At 44.9% G+C, this 16,021-nt stretch overlaps 1 pseudogene across 1 annotated transcript in view; it reads right to left on the reverse strand.

The window, feature by feature from the left end:
• Positions 1-439: 439 nt before the first annotated feature.
• LOC144792339 (uncharacterized) overlaps positions 440-16,021 on the reverse strand; it is a 272,076-nt pseudogene continuing 256,494 nt past the window's right edge. Inside the window, exons 2-3 of the transcript XR_013602539.1 lie at positions 15,504-15,595; positions 440-2,458 (exon numbers count right to left, since the gene is read on the reverse strand). The product of XR_013602539.1 is annotated as an uncharacterized LOC144792339 (transcript). The remainder of the gene's footprint in view (positions 2,459-15,503; positions 15,596-16,021) is intronic.

A 16,021-nucleotide genomic window follows, 5' to 3' on the forward strand; every position in this document is an offset into this window, starting at 1 on the left:
TATATGGTCTCAAACCTATGTTTTTTTCAGTGAATTCAAGGTTTTGTAAATGCTAAATCCTAACTATATATGGTCTCAAACCTATGGTTTTTTCAGTGAATATATATATATATATATATATATATATATATATATATATATTCTCTCCACAAAGGTTGCCCCCATGGGATTGCCACACTCAGAAGGGTTTCCACACACGTACCACCAGCAGCAACAGCTCAGCCAGTACCAATCCTCACTGACCCTGCCATACGCGTTTCGAACGCCGATGCGCTCTTGTTCACTGGCTGACAAACGGCACCACAGAAACGTATTACATGCACGTGTATTTAATGAGTTTTCGTGAGTTCTCTGATGCTGTTTTAGTTGTCATAATCGACTAAACCTCTTCAAACATTCTCTGCAATTATATGGCTTTTATCCTGTGTGTGTTCTTTGATGGTGCTTTAGGTCTGATAATCGACTAAAGCTCTTCAGACATTCACTGCACTTGAATGTTTTTTCCTGTTTGTGTTCGCTAATGAATCCTTAATTTTGAAGATTCACTAAAACTACTTTCACATTCACTGCACTTGATTGATTTTTCCCCTGTGTGAGTTCTCTGGTGCCTTTTTAGTCTTGATAAATATATAAAGCTCTTCCCACATCCATTGCACTTGAATGGGTTTTCCCCTGTGTGCGTTCTCGGATGCTGTTTTAGGGCTGACAATCGAATAAACCTCTTCTCACATTCACTGCACTGGTATTGATTTTCCCCGGTGTGTGTTTTCTGATGCTGTTTTAAGTGTGATGATTGACAAAAGCTCTTCACACATTCACTGCACTTAAATGGTTTTTCTCCTGTGTGTATTCGCTGATGAATCCTTAATGTTGCTGAATTACTTAAACTTCTTCCACATTCACTGCACTTGAATGGTTTTTCCCCAGTGTGCGTTCGCTGATGCTGTTTTAGGTGTGATATTTGATTAAATCTCTTCATACATTCAGTGCAATTATACGGTTTTTCTCCTGTGTGTGTTCTCAGATGGTATTTTAGGTCTGATAATCGACTAAAGCTCTTCAAACATTCACTACACTTGAATGGTTTTTCCCCTGTGTGTATTCGCTGATGAATCCTTAATGTTGAAAATTCACTAAAACTACTTTCACATTCACTGCACTGGAATGGTTTTCCCCCTGTGTGTGTTCTCTGATGCCGTTTTAGTCCTAATAAATATATAAAGCTCTTCCCACATTCATTGCAATTGAATGGTGTGTCCCCTGTGTGTGTTCGCAGATGTTTCCTTAATGTTGATGAATCACTAAAACTTTTTCCACATTCACTGCACTGGAATGGTTTTTCCCCAGTGTGTTTTCCTTGATGAGGTTTTAGGTGTGATCATTGATTAAACCTCTTCACACATTCAGTGCAATTATATGGTTTTTCCCCTGCGTGTGTTTGCTGATGTGTATGGAGTCCTGATACCTGGCTAAAGCTCTTCATACATTCAGTGCAATTATATGGTTTTTCCCCTGTGTGTGTTTGTTGATGTCTTTGTAGGCTTGATAACTGAATAAAGCTCTTTACACATTCAGTGCATTTGAATAGTTTTTTCCCTGTGTGTGTTTGCTGATGGGGTTTTAATATTGATGACAAACTAAAGCTCTCACTGCATGAGTCTGATACTTCTCTCTTGGTTATCGTCTCTGGGTCTGGTATATACTTGTTTACATCCATTGACTGTACTTCCTGAAGGGCCAACATGACTGATAAAGCACTTGTGTTATTCTTGCATTCCCTGTATGAGTCGTATTTAGCACGTTTGTTTTCTGATTAAAGAATAAAGTGCAATGGTCACCAACTACTTCCCAATCTCATAACGTGTGTAAGGCTTCTTCGTGGGCGATTGTGTCTTTAGACTGGATAATGGTTCTGCATGCTTGCGGGTAAAGATTCCTTGTCCTTCTGGTCGGTGCACACTGAGACAGTGCTCTGTATTTTAGACAGCAGAACCCCTATTTCTTTTAACCTTCACTTGTCTGACTCCACTCCGTTGCGCTTTTCAATGGTTGCTGTGCATTGGTCTGAAACAGTTTGCAATGCACCTCTAGCACAGAATGGTGGCCTGGTATTATTTAAGGAAGCAGAGCACTGCTGTAACCAACTCATACAGACCTCATGATCAAAGCTGTTATTGGACATGTTTACACAAGAGGAGGTTTATCAGTGTTGTCTTAATTTTCTAGAGGTTATTTCTTTGTTTTGAGGCATGGGGGTGCACAGCTGAGACTCGTGGAATCACTGAATTTCTCGTGTCCCTTCTTTCAGGATGTCTTAGTTTATGTTCGGGTTCAGCTGGCTCGGACGGCACTTATGTTTTCCTGGATACAGGAACTCAATATTTCAGACTTCGTCTTTGCAGATTTACAGTGTTATCTTCCTTATTTTGAAACATTTTGTACAATCAAAGATTGTTTTCTGTCAGATGTAAAAAGATTTAAAATTACTGAAAGGGAAACATAACGGAATGTGCATACACAATTTTTAATTGATTGTATAAATATCTCTTGATTACCATTTTTGAAACTTATGAAGGCATATTTAACCATACACAGAAATGTACATAAAAGTTGCTTTGAATATGTCACATCTTACTTATTTCAGCAAAGGTGTTCATGAGTAGGTTAGTAAAAAAAAGGGCGCACGCATAGCACTCATACACTAGTTACAGCTTTAGGTAGATGCATATGGTCAAGGTTTTGTAAAACAAGAACAGCTCTTTGAGTAAGAGATGGATCAGGAAGACTCGAGACAGAAGGGTGGATATCAGGATGTTGCGCCATAAATCAAATATTACTGCTCGTAGAGATGCCTGGTTTCATCCACTGCACCCACAATATGCAGTAGAGCAGCAGTTTAATGATTGTATTTACTTTGTGGTTTTACTTCTCTCAAATATTTTTAAGTTTGTCAGTATTATCCACCGGGGTGGGAGTTCCCCGAATGGACTAGGAGATTGAGCTAGCCTGCTCTGTTTAGTTGCCCCACCTCTAACTTTAGAGCTTGAGATAGCACACCAGCCTGGCGGCCCACTAGTTGAGAGCTGTGGTGCATCAGCATAGCAAGAGCACAGATGGTGCGCCAAAGCCTGTTAGCACCCTTTCACCTCTGGATCTTGCTCAGCACCCGAAATAATCTTAAAAACATCTCCTAAGTCAAACTACTCTGTCCATATATCCTACATCTCTGCTGCCCTCCATACAAGGTAGGGTCTGTTCTTAAATGTATTCACCGGCACCTCACATGCATAGACCTGCTTTCAACATTCCTTTTCCAGCACAAAACCTGCAAACAACCTTTTCTAACCATGTAGTTCCCATGGCTTTTCATGGATCCCTCCTCCCACTCATGCAATTCAACATCACCTGTACAAACCACTGTGGCCACATTTAATGGAACAATACTGAGGTGCGCTCATTCTTTCCACAAGATGGAGAATGCACCAGAACAGCACACACTGCACATAAGATAAAGATAAAGTGCCTTCTGCGACTCTCACACATGCCTGGCAATGACACAGTCCCTACACAGCTTTCACAAAGGGCCACAAGCTGAGCACTGCTTTTCAAATACACACAAAATGCCATAGGCACAGCTCAACAATGTAAAATAAAAGTATTTCACAGTGTGAAATGCACCGCCAAATGATCCAAAGCGTGCTGCATGCCACCAAGGTTCTTTACTATCTCAACTACATTATGCAGCAGTAAAGTTTGCTGTCACCAAAGTGTTCTTCCTTTGAAAAAGGTTCTATGCATGTGGTATTTGTACAGCACAAACCTAACCTAAAAGAAGCTGAGCTCCCTACTGGTCCAAGGCAGGGACAGAGTCAACGAGTGATAGGTGAGGCGGCAGGATAGTAGATTGTTACTGCATTTTGATCGAAGAGCCTGAAACTAGCAGCGTGTATGATAATTCCTCAGAAGCTTTTGACATGTAGAGCGGGTCCAGGCCAAGATCAGACAGAAATAAAACATTTATAGCTCAGTAATATTCTGAGATATAGAAGCGGAAAGTAGGATGCTTGCTTCCAATAACACAGCACTGAGCACTCCACCTCTGCCAATCTTTAACGATTGTTTGAAGAACAGAGCAACAGGAAGGTGTTTTAAATGCCGACCATCGACCTTTCACCAGCTGCACACAGGGGGACTGCATTGGCTAGATGAACGCTATGCTCCCGCAACCGCTCAAGTCATGCATACAGGCGCTACAACATGTTAGCCATGTGTCCTGGAACCCCCGATTCCAATTCACTCAATTTAACTACACACATTACAGTTAACTCTACCCCCACCGTATCAAGAGCGCGTTTCCTGATTCGACACCAGAGTGTCTGTGCTGTAAACTGGCTGACGCTGGCTTCTAACATATGGTGTGGGAGTGCCCACCACTACAGGTGTCATGGCTTGAGGTTACAGCCACCATAGCAGAACTCACAGACCATACACTGTCAACTACCCCTGAATCCTGCCTGCTAGGCCTTCACCCTAAAGCAGAGGGGGGCAAACACTTACAAAGGTTCAAAGACCTTGCATACATACTTTTCAAGTGACGAATAGCAATGTCTTGGAAAGCGGCCTCTGTGCCGGACACTAAGAGGTGGCTGCATACTCTCCTGCACTGTGAATGGTCCCCGACGAGCCTGAAAATCTTCTCCTGGAACGTTGAGGGGCTCAGGCGATTGCTCCTTAAACAAACGGCGGTGTCATTTATAGAGGAAGCAGATATAATTTGCATACAAGAAACTTGGCTAATCCATCCCCTCTCTTTGAGAGGATATGCCGAGTATGGAAAGCCGATTAAGCAAAAGGGGGTGGTGATGGACAGAGTTTCTGAATTAAGCAGAATACTCTTACCCAGTCAACAGATCAGGGCTTGATCCAACACCGTTTTTTAGCTCACTGCACCATCCCAGCTCAGAACCTGGCTACATGCAAATTAGTCTGTCCCTGGCCCAGTGCATCATGGGAACAGGGCAGACTAAACTACCAAGCCAATTCTTTTACTGGAAAGGAAACAAGCTTCCAGGGACTGATCTGTTGACTGGGTAAGAGTATTCTGCTTAATTCAGAAACTCTGTTCCCGGAAGCTTGTTTCCTTTCCAGTAAAAGAATTGGCTTGGTAGTTTGGTCTGCCCTGTTCCCATGATGCACTGGGCCAGGGACAGACTAATTTGCATGTAGCCAGGTTCTGAGCTGGGATGGTGCAGTGAGCTAAAAAACGGTGTTGGATCAAGCCCTGATCTGTTGACTGGGTAAGAGTATTCTGCTTAATTCAGAAACTCTGTCCATCACCACCCCCTTTTGCTTAATCGAGTATGGAAAGCCGGCAAAAAAGCTCAACATTTTTGGCAGACCTTCGGGTGGGATATGCGTCTATATAAAACACTCACTCAATCTGGAATTCGCAGAAATATCCAACCTGCCGGATAACATTCAGGCAGGCATTTTGAAAGGCTGCCGGGTTACAAATAGTAATTGTTCACTTCTATTAATCAATATTTACCATAACCCCCAAGGGCTTTCATCTCACACGGCCACGTTGATACGCCACATTGAGCGTCTACTGCTGCAATTCGCTGGCCTTGAATGCATCATTCTTGGTGATTTTAACACCCACAATATTGGGGTCTTAACCACAAGTAGGCTCCAGGGTGAGGCCACTAACACTTTGAACGCCCTACTAAAGGCCCACAACTTGGAGACTACGCACCCAGTCCTTCTGAAGAATAACCCTGGGTTGACTGTTGGTCCAACATTTAACAACCGAACCACGGTCGACTATATAATTTTAAGTGGCAAACTTCAAACTCTAATGTCAAACTTCTCAGTACATCCACGTAGTGACAGCGACCACGCTGCGTTAGCCGTTACTCTGAACCTCATAGCAGACCATCGCTACAAGCTTGAAATCATTGGAGAAGCCGATGGAGAAGAACTTATAAGACTGCCCAGAAGGATCAAATGGGAACAGCCCACAATTATTGGATTTAACAGCTGGGCTGATCAGTGGAAAGGTTGGGCACCGAGTGAACAAAAAAATGGCACCATAGAAACTTGGAACGCCACAACAGAGACTCTGGCGGGGATTCTTCGCGGGAGCTTGAATAGCACATCGCACATGCAGCCTGTACCCACATATGGCCTTAACATCGAAATTAAAATAAGTGCCAAAAAATTAAACAAGCAACGTAAACTTGCACACACAATCGGGACAAGTCTAAACAAGATCCGATTACAAGAAGCGAAAAAAAGCCACGCAAAGAAGGTCTTGGCAGCAAAACGCGCCCATTGCGACGCACAATGGTTAATAATTTTTGACGTACTGAGCCCGGGTAAATCACAGGAGTTTTGGAAGTTCATATGCAATTTGGGCCGCGGCCCAAATCACAGAGAAAACTCCCTTGAAGCCTCCACCTGGGTCACGCACGTGAGAGCACTGTATACCAACGATGGCCCGGCTTACATGCAAAACGAAGCATTTATAGCTGGAGATAACTCAGACCTGCCCATGAGGAGCTGCCCCCACCAGGAAAATCATTTGTCGCTAACATTATAAAAAAAATCAGACAAAATGCCGCTCCAGGGCCTATTGGTCTCCCTGGTCACCTATTCAAAGCAAACATCGACTTTTGGTCCAAAAATCTGACCTACTTGTACTCTGAATGCTGGCTCCAGGGGGATGTTCCAGACTCATGGCGAGGCTCGCTCTTACAGCCTATCCATAAAAAAGGCCCAAAATCGGAACCCTCCAACTGTCGGATGATCGCCTTGCTGGATATTGAGGGAAAAGCTTATGCCAGTGCCATCTTGAGGGACCTGGCAGACTGGTCCAGCGCTAAAGGCATCCTTCCATTCTGCCAAACCGGATTTAGAGCTGGGTCCGCCACGGTTGACAACATCACTGCCCTTTCTTATCTGGCGCATCGCGCACGGTCAAGTAAAAACCTCCCCCTCTTTGCCGGTTTTATTGATTACTCGGCGGCGTTTGATGGGGTAGACCGCGCCATTCTGTGGCACAAGTTGGCCCAGTGGAACATTAATCCGGTCCTGTTAAGAGCGATACAGTCCCTTTATCAAAGAACATGGGTGCGAATCAAACTTTCGCGGGACCACGCATCCGCCAAGATTAAGACAGACAGAGGCCTTAAACAAGGGTGCGTGCTAGCCCCACTATTATTCAATCTATATACAGCAGATATGGAGAAGGCCTTGACTGGGGCTGCCCTGGCGACCCCAAAGATTGGTGGGTTCAAAATTCATTTTATGCAGTATGCCGACGACTTGGTCCTTTTGGACCACACGAGAATGGGGCTACAAAAGACGCTGACAGCACTCGCTGCATACAATGACAAAAACAGGCTTGTAGCAAATCCAACCAAGTCGAAAGTAATCATCTTTGGTCATTACCCAAGGAAAAAATCTTTAAAATGGAGGCTAGGCAATCTCCTCTTGGAAAGCACGCAGCGGTACACCTACTTAGGCATTTGCTTTCAGGAATCAGGGCGCGCAAGTGGCCAGCTTAAGTCAATCCAGGCCAAAGGTAAATCCATCACCTACGCCATTTGCAAGCTGCAAGCAGGGCCGGACTGGTCATTCCGGGCACCGGGCAATCCCCCGGTCGGCTGGATGGGGTGGGGGCCGGTTTTGTGTCAGGGGGGCCGGTTCTGTTGTTGGGGCCGATTTGGACCGAGCGTGAGTCTCGGTCAGTCCAAATCCGCCCCAACAACAGAACACAGTGCTTACATTAAGCACAATCAGGCCTCCTGTCTGACTGAGGCCTGTGAGCACGATTCATCATTCTCACGCGTGCTCCGACGCGCCGATTTCAAATTAATGATTTCATTATTTAAGACAGGCTAGGCTGCTACTATGCTCAGGCCGCAGCCGCGGCTCCGCCCTACTCATTACTGTTCATGACACTCACACCCCTACACCACCTGACCTGTCTGTCACCGGACCATGATGATGATGTCGTTGTAGACGTGCGGCACGCAGCGTGCAGATGTCACCGCCTCCGCGTCTGCGCGCACCTCTCTTTTTTTTTAGGGTGGGGTGGTCTGCTGGCTGCCTGGTAGTGTTCAGGGCTCCTGCGCATGATTGGGAAAAAGTGCGCGTGACTCTGAGGGGAGGTCGAGGCAGGCATTCAGAGGCCAGGCCAGAGAGGGAGACCGGGACTGCCAGGAAAGAGAGCGGCACCCCGCAATTTAATTTCCCCCAGTCCGCCGCCCGCAGGTGAGTACACCAAATGCGAAGGAATGAGGGGCCAGATAATCGCTGCAGTATTGCGTCAGATATCGGGGTGCGAGGATTGTTGTGCTGCCACTCACTCACCCCTGAGCTTGTGGCGTAGCGCCCATGTTACCGTGGACTATCTGCGCCTGCCAGGACTCTCCTTGCTCGTGAGTACAGGTTGTTTGTTCAGTGTCACGCTGTTCGTTTACTTCCGCTAGTGACTGTCGCATGCACAAACCGGAAGAGCAGCATGAACTTTGTCCGGTACTTCTCGGTGAGGTTTGTAATTCGCGGCGATTCTAGCAGAGTAAATGGACTCATGCGGCAACACAGATTGTCAGCAGAGGAGCCGGGAATTGGGTTACGGAGTACTTTAATCTTGAGACCCTTTCAGCACGCAATTACGCATCTCTCATCATTATATTTACCACAGGGGGCAATTTAAGTAACAGCACGACTCCTGTCTCAGGCTTTCCCTATCAGGTGCATTAGTTCACATGAAGCAAAGACTACATCACCCAGAGGCCCTTTGGTGTGTTACGTGTGATCTGTCAGCTCTGCAGAGGTCAAGCTGATATCAAGGTTTACATTTTAAAATGGAATAGTTTGTGGTCAGGTGTGAGACAAGGAACTGGTACGTTAGCAGCATGGTGGTCTAATGCACCCACTGCGTAAGTCTCTTTTCTCCCGAATGTCGAGGCTGGAATCTACTGCGGGCAACTCAGTCTGCACTACACATCTATGTTGCAAAATAAAAACCTTAACATATGCGGCTTCTGAAGTACATGCACAAAATCAACTAGATGTGTCCTTAGAGTGCAGATGGTGACAGGCACTGTTACAATACCGAACACGTATTAATCAGCAGAGAGGCCAATGATGGATTGGGCATAGATTGTGCAGTGGCAGTTCTGCCACAACAAGGTTAAGGGGATATTGTAGGCAGTGTGAGGGAGCTGACATGTGCACACCATGGCGAGAAATGGGGGGTTCAACCTTGGCTTGCTCAACTGTACTTGCGGCCTCGGGTGTCATGAAAGTAGTGACAAGAACAGGCAGTAGTTTCCATTTCTTGTCATCTACTTGACCTCACAGCAGGGGGCAACGGGTGGCACAAGGGGACAACCCTGTGTAGACACTAGGGGTCAAAGGGCGAGTGTTGTCACTTCAGCACCCCCTGGCATTTTGGCGGGGTGGAGGGGCTTGCTTTTCCAGATTCTCTCTCACAGTTTCCCTAGAGCAGTGAGTCCCAAATAACATAACAATAAAGCTTACGCCCTAGACCCAGCAGGTTCTGTCGCAGCAGGGAGCACACTGGAACGCACTCCCACAACCAACTGAGATGTAGGCTCATAAAGAATTACCGTTCTTCCAAGTCTGAATTGAGATAAACAGATTTAACGCCTATCATGATTACAGAAGATTGGAGCTGAAATAAGACTAGACCATGTTGTTAAATCGCCGATGCGGCCTCGTCTGCCCGCCCACCGCCTTTCTAGCTGACTGCAGAAAAGGGGCGCGCGGCACGTAATACAGGAGGCGCGTGGCTGATTTTAGACATAGCGCTACTCTGATTGCATTTACACAGCGCTTACTGCTCTCAACAACACAAGGCGTTAAAGCGCTTTATGGCGAGTACCATTTTAGCTGAGAACTAGGGCCGACTTTTGGCACATGCGAGCGGTGCCCAGGCCACCAATTTTCAGATGGGTATAGGGAGCTGCCTGTATTAAGGTCCTGAAGACAGTAGAGTCCCTGACTCCAGTACTGCGGCAGGTGCAGTTTTTAATTCCCCTCAGCCTGCTTTCTTGCACTGCCTTCTCCTCTCACCCCCTCCTGACACACGCTACTAACCCCACCCTCTCCAATAAATAACCTGGCCCCAACGAAAAATGCTAATCTGTGCATAATTCAGTAGAGTGGGGGGAGTAAAGATGTGTTCAGAGGCCAGTCACTACTCTTTATGCAATCAGCAGCAGGCTGCCCTGTGTGCACAAAAGGGGCTCCCCCATAACCTTATTTATTCACCAGCAGCGAAGGTTCCAACTTTCTACTTTTTTACTACCCTGGCAAAGGCCGACTCTGCTCAGAACTCAAGATTAAGGATTATTCCAGTGTTTATTGGTTACTGGATTAATCATGTGCTGTTAAGGAAACCATTCCATGTATTTACTCCTGTGATTTGTGGTATATTACATTAAGGTTTTGTTGGGTGTATCTCTCAGACACCGCTTGCGAAAAAAGGCACTATTACTTCAAAAAACATTAATAAAAGGCACATCTGATGACTTTTTGGTTCAGTTTGCTAAAATTACGTTAATATTGCCTGGGTTAATGTTTCACCCACTGGTAACAGACCTGAATACAGCAACCAGCAACTGAAAAGTGACCAGCTCATCTTTGCAAATGGTCTGTCATTTCACAACTATCTTGTTGTTGTTTAATCTTTGATGTTGTTGAGCTAAATATGTTTTTCTGTAGAAATCTGCAAATTGTGCAGTAAACGCTGGCTTATGTGGCAAGTGCAGTGAATCCAAAAATCTCCCTAGTAGCGGTTGGGCTCTCTCCTTCGCTCGCTGCACACGGGACGGGGGCTGGTCTGACAAAATTTGCCAGGGCTGCTTTCAGTTCCCAGTCCGCCCCTGGCTGCAAGCATCCTTATACAGCCCATCCACCATGGCCATCACTAGAGTACTCAAAGCGAAGCTTATGCCGGCACTCAGTTATGCTTTACAGGCATTTCCGGGCAAACTAAGCAATGATCTTGAAAAAATTCACTGTAGAGCATATAAGAAACTTTTCCATCTCCCGAGGTGCACTAGAAACACCCTTGTACGCCTGGAGTTCACTGAACCAGCAAAATCTGGAAGATTACTTCTTAACAACGGCGGCTCAGGAGAACACTCTAAAGGCAGTTTTGAAGTGCATTTTCAGCAAGCCAGGGAATCCGTGGTCGGCAACCCTGGAAGCAGCTAAGGTCCACCTCAATCTGGCGATTGATTCATGGAACCCAGAACAGGTTAAATACTGCGCCATCAAAAAAGCGATAAAAAACAAGTGCGTGCGAAGTCACGGGAACTGGACCTGGAGTCGCTTGGAAGAAAAGGCTTGCATGAGACTTTGTGTCTCCCGCACATTCTGCACACTGCTAAACTTTATCTCTCGCAGGCCGTGGGCCGCGCGGCCCTCCATAAGATTCTGGCTTACAGACTACACCCATTGCCCCTAAAAGAACTATACTCTTGTGGTCAAGCAAGTGCAGGAGTCCGGGAATGTAGGCTTTGTAAGTATAAACGCAAGTCTTTGGCCCACCTCCTCTTCTGCTTCCCGGCCCTGCGCCTGCCCCGCAGTCTTTATCTTAGGCCTTTATTAAGACAATCTGGGTCACTGCAAAGGAGGGACTCAGCCGTCTTTTCACCCTGTCCACGGTAAAGCACATGGCGGCCTTTGGAAAATTTATCTTTCAAGCACGTGCAATGTTGATGCCTTCTACTGGTCGGGCTATAGTCTCCTGTCGGCCCATGATCCCTTACCCCGGTATCTCCAGTACTTACGGAGCAACCAGTTAACCTGTATTTTCTCGTGATTTTAACTTTTGTAATGTTGTGATTTTGTATTTTGGTTTTATGTAATAGTTTTTAGTAACCAAACAATAAAAATTTAATTAATTAATTAAGTAATTCATTCATTCATTCTCCTGCACTGTGCATGAGCAGAGGATAACAAACTACACATGCTACTCTCTAGAGGAGTGGGGAGAATGGGTGAGGGTGTGGCAAAGTAGGATCTGCTTTCATGGCTACCCCCACTTTTTGCTGGTGTCATACAGTTTTTCTGACTAGTCTGATTGTGATCCTGCTAATCAGGACCCCAGTCACTGGGCTTCCTCCCTATATTGGCTATGGTGAGTACCTTGGTACATTCCTAATTGGCTGCTGGTGTACCCCTGTACGTCCCTAGTATATGGCACTAGGTACCTAGGGTCCAGGAACTCCAGGGGACCCCCATGGGCTGCACCATGTGTTATGCCACCCACAAGGGACCCTCCAAACTCTGACCACATGCATGCCATTGCAGCCTGTTTGAGTTGGTGCATGTACAATTGTACCCAAGTATGATGTATATCGTCCTGTTCATGTGATCTCCATTTCCCTGTTGATGGTGGGACCAGGAGCCGGGCTGGCAGATTGCATGGATTAGACATTATGTTGATCTACCCTTACGTGTTCCCGGCTGCCTCCTCCTTACATCCTACTTCCTTATAATGTATTGTTTTATTGACGCTCTGTCTGCTATTTAGGATTGGCATGTTTTATTGACGCACCATCCTCCTTGCCCTGTGATCACCCATTACCTTAGCCCCCTTGCTGCCAGGCCTTTTGTCCCCCTGTGCCACTCCCTTTTTGGGTATTTGGGGGGGGGGGGGCTGCGCTTAGGCACCCGTACCTTTTTGTCCACTTAAATTAGCGTCCTTTTTTTCCAACATCCTGAGTATTCTAAAGGCCCCCAGAGTTTGTGGATTCTCCAGGAGGGGAGAGAGAAATTAGGCAAAATACCGCAAAAAAAAAACTTTAATGGGAAAATAGTGCTGCAGAAGACAGCGTCAGTTTTTTCCCTGCAAATGGTATCAACAAAGGGTCTGTGGTGTTAAAATCGCCATCTTCCCAGCTTTCAGGAACAGGCAGACATTTGTCAGAAAACCAAAATTTTCTACACAGTTTTGGCATTTTACTAGGAAATAGCCTATTTTCATATTTTTTGTGCTTTCAACCTCCTTCAAGTTAGTGGTAGAAATGGGTGTAAAACCAATAATGGATCCCGGAAAGCTATAGATTTATGAAAAAAATACATATCTCTGAATTTAGCAAGAGGTCAATTGTGTAGATCCTTCAAGGTTTTCCTATAGAAAGTAACAGTTCAAATAAAACAATATTGAATTTGAGTTGAAAACAACAGCCATTTGTGCCTACATTTTCACCTGTAACTTCTTCAAACTATGCTAGATTTTTTAAAGCAGTATACCATTATATTCGCAGGACCCTTCTGGTTGCGGGGATATATCGGGTTTGTAGGTCCACCAAGAACCCGAGATACCCAGAGCCAATAACTGAGCTGCACCTTGCAATGGTTATTCATTGTGTACTGGGTATACAGCAATTCATTTGGTAAAATATAAAGAGTGAATGATAGGTATCAAGGAAACCTATGTATTTCTCATATTGGGAACAAGATTTGGAGTTTAGAAGCAGTGGTTATTTGCACATCTCGGAATTTGTGCATAGCAATACCAGCATGTGAATTAAGGGGCATTTTTCAAAATGTCTTGTTTTTCTACACCTTTCTGCCTTCCAAATGTAAGACAGTGTGTAAAAAAGAACTGGTAATAACACTTGTTCTACTATTCTGGATTCTCCTAAGTCTACTGATAAAAACGGCACCTCACTTGTGTGAGTAGGCCTAGTGCCCGTGACAGATAATGGGTTAAAATGCAACAAGGGCATTTTTTGAAAACTAGACACCCAGGGGAATCCAGGATGGGGGCACTTGTGTGGCTCTCACCAGGTTTTGTTACCCAGAATCCCTGGCAAACCTCAAACTTTGTAAAACAAAAAAGATTTTCGTCACATTTCTGTGATGGAAAGTTCTGGAATCTGTGGGGACCCACAAAATTCCAACCACCCAGCATTCCGCCAAGTCTCTAGATAAAATTGGTACCTGTGGCTAGGTTTAGTGCCCGCAACAGGAAACGGCCCAAAAACAAAATCAAAGTGGTCACATTTTTTTGCAAGGAAAACTGACCCTTTTTTTTTTTACAGAGTTTTATATATCGCAAACTTGACCCGAATTGGGTATCAGAGCGCCTAAGATCGCTACAGTTGCATTACATGAGGACACATTCAGTTTTGTTAGTCACGGGTAGATTAAGTGATTTGCTCAGAATCATAGGATGTTCAGCTGTCATTGCCGAGACTCACACCCAGTTCCCCAGGTTCGAGGGCGACAGCCCTAGCCGTTAGGCCAACTCCTCTCCCCTTTTTTCGCAATGTGCCTACCTGTGCATTTTAGACCCTAGTTCAGCCGGCACTAAGGGAAACATAGCAACAGGAAATTGCCCAAAACATACTGTGGAGACTTCAAAATTATCGATCACAAAAAGGCAAGGTTTTGCGAGGGACTCACCTGCGCTTTTGATCACCGGCTTGGCGGCCATCTAGGGAAACCTACCAAACCCAGACATTTCTTAAAAACTAGACACCTGGGAGAGTCCAGGGAGGGGTTGCTTGAGTGGATTCACCAATATTTTCTTACCAAGAATCCCCTAGAAATCTCAAATTTTGCGAATAAAATTATATTATCTTCACATTTCCCTTTGAGATCGCCATGCCGGCACAAATTTCCTACCACCCAGCATTCCCTCTAAAAAATAAAAATGTCACCTCACTTGTTTGGGTGTCCAATGCAGAATCGCCTAAAAAAAATAAAAAAATATATGGTGCTTAGAGCTCACAGTGCTAATTCCTCAATCGCTACGTTTTTGGCCTTTCCCAGTCGCAGACCCTTGGCCACCCAAACAAGTGAGGATCATTTTTTTTTCAGGAGACCGAGGGGAACGTCAGGTGGTAGGCAAATTATGCCAGCATGGTGTACCCACACAGAACTGTGAGAAATTTTTAATTTTTTTGCGGCGATCCCCAAGCTGAGATCCACTCAATTCTCCCCTTTTCAATGATACCTCTCCTGTCTGCCTACGTGCTCGGGGGTGAGATAGCCCCAGGAGCATGTAGGCAGTGAAAGTAAAATGAGCCGATCAGCAATTTTTACTTTCACTGTTGTGGCATCAGCATGCCATACGTGCTGATTGTCAGCACACTGAAAAAAAGTGCCTTGGGCAGCTGGGAAAGCTCTTCACCAGCTCTCAAGGCTGTTTGCAGCAGAGGGATTTCAAAATAGTGGGCCTTGGACGTAACAGTTACTTCCTAGGCACCGGAGCGCCACAACCTTGGACGTAACTGTTACGTCCAAGGCATAAAAGGGGTTAGTAGATCTTGCTCTGACACTGATGTAACTGGCAATGCTTCTCAACCATGATGTGCTCTACATATGCCATATATATTATGTAATTGATGTTCCCTGCAACCTGTATCGCTCAAAGAGCTTACACTTGATGTTTTACAAGAATAAAAAATGCAATCAAATATTTATGAGATAATGAGATGCAAACATACCTCCAGCCTGCACAACCTGGGACTAGACTGCTGGAAAGAGATCGATGGGAAATGAGAAAGGTTTGGAGGTGAGCAAAACATTGAAACATTACCTGAAAGAACAAATAAAAAAAATAGTAAGGAGAAGATAGATGGATATTAGAAATGACAATAGGGACGAGCAAGAGAATGAAATAAACTCACTAGCCATGTGATTTTTTACAGAGCAAAAAAAATAAAAAAATGTTTTAAAAGTTTGCAAAACACTGGAAAAAAAACATAATTTAGAACCCATAGAAACTGAAAACAGAAAAGCCTATGCATCTTATTTTCAATGTGCATTATCAGAGAAGAGGACTTGCTACTAATCTTGCCTATGTTGCAATCATAATTAACTAATTTTGTGATATTGTCATGTCCCTAATTAATAAGCAGCTATTAAATTAATCGGATGCGGCATAAATGTGCTTTTGTTTACGTCTTTTTGTGGCCAAAACCCGGATATAAGTGAGTATATCACGCATAAATGTGCTTTCTAT

This window comes from Lissotriton helveticus, chromosome 11, assembly GCF_964261635.1.
Source record: "Lissotriton helveticus chromosome 11, aLisHel1.1, whole genome shotgun sequence".
NCBI classification, from domain to species: domain Eukaryota; kingdom Metazoa; phylum Chordata; class Amphibia; order Caudata; family Salamandridae; genus Lissotriton; species Lissotriton helveticus.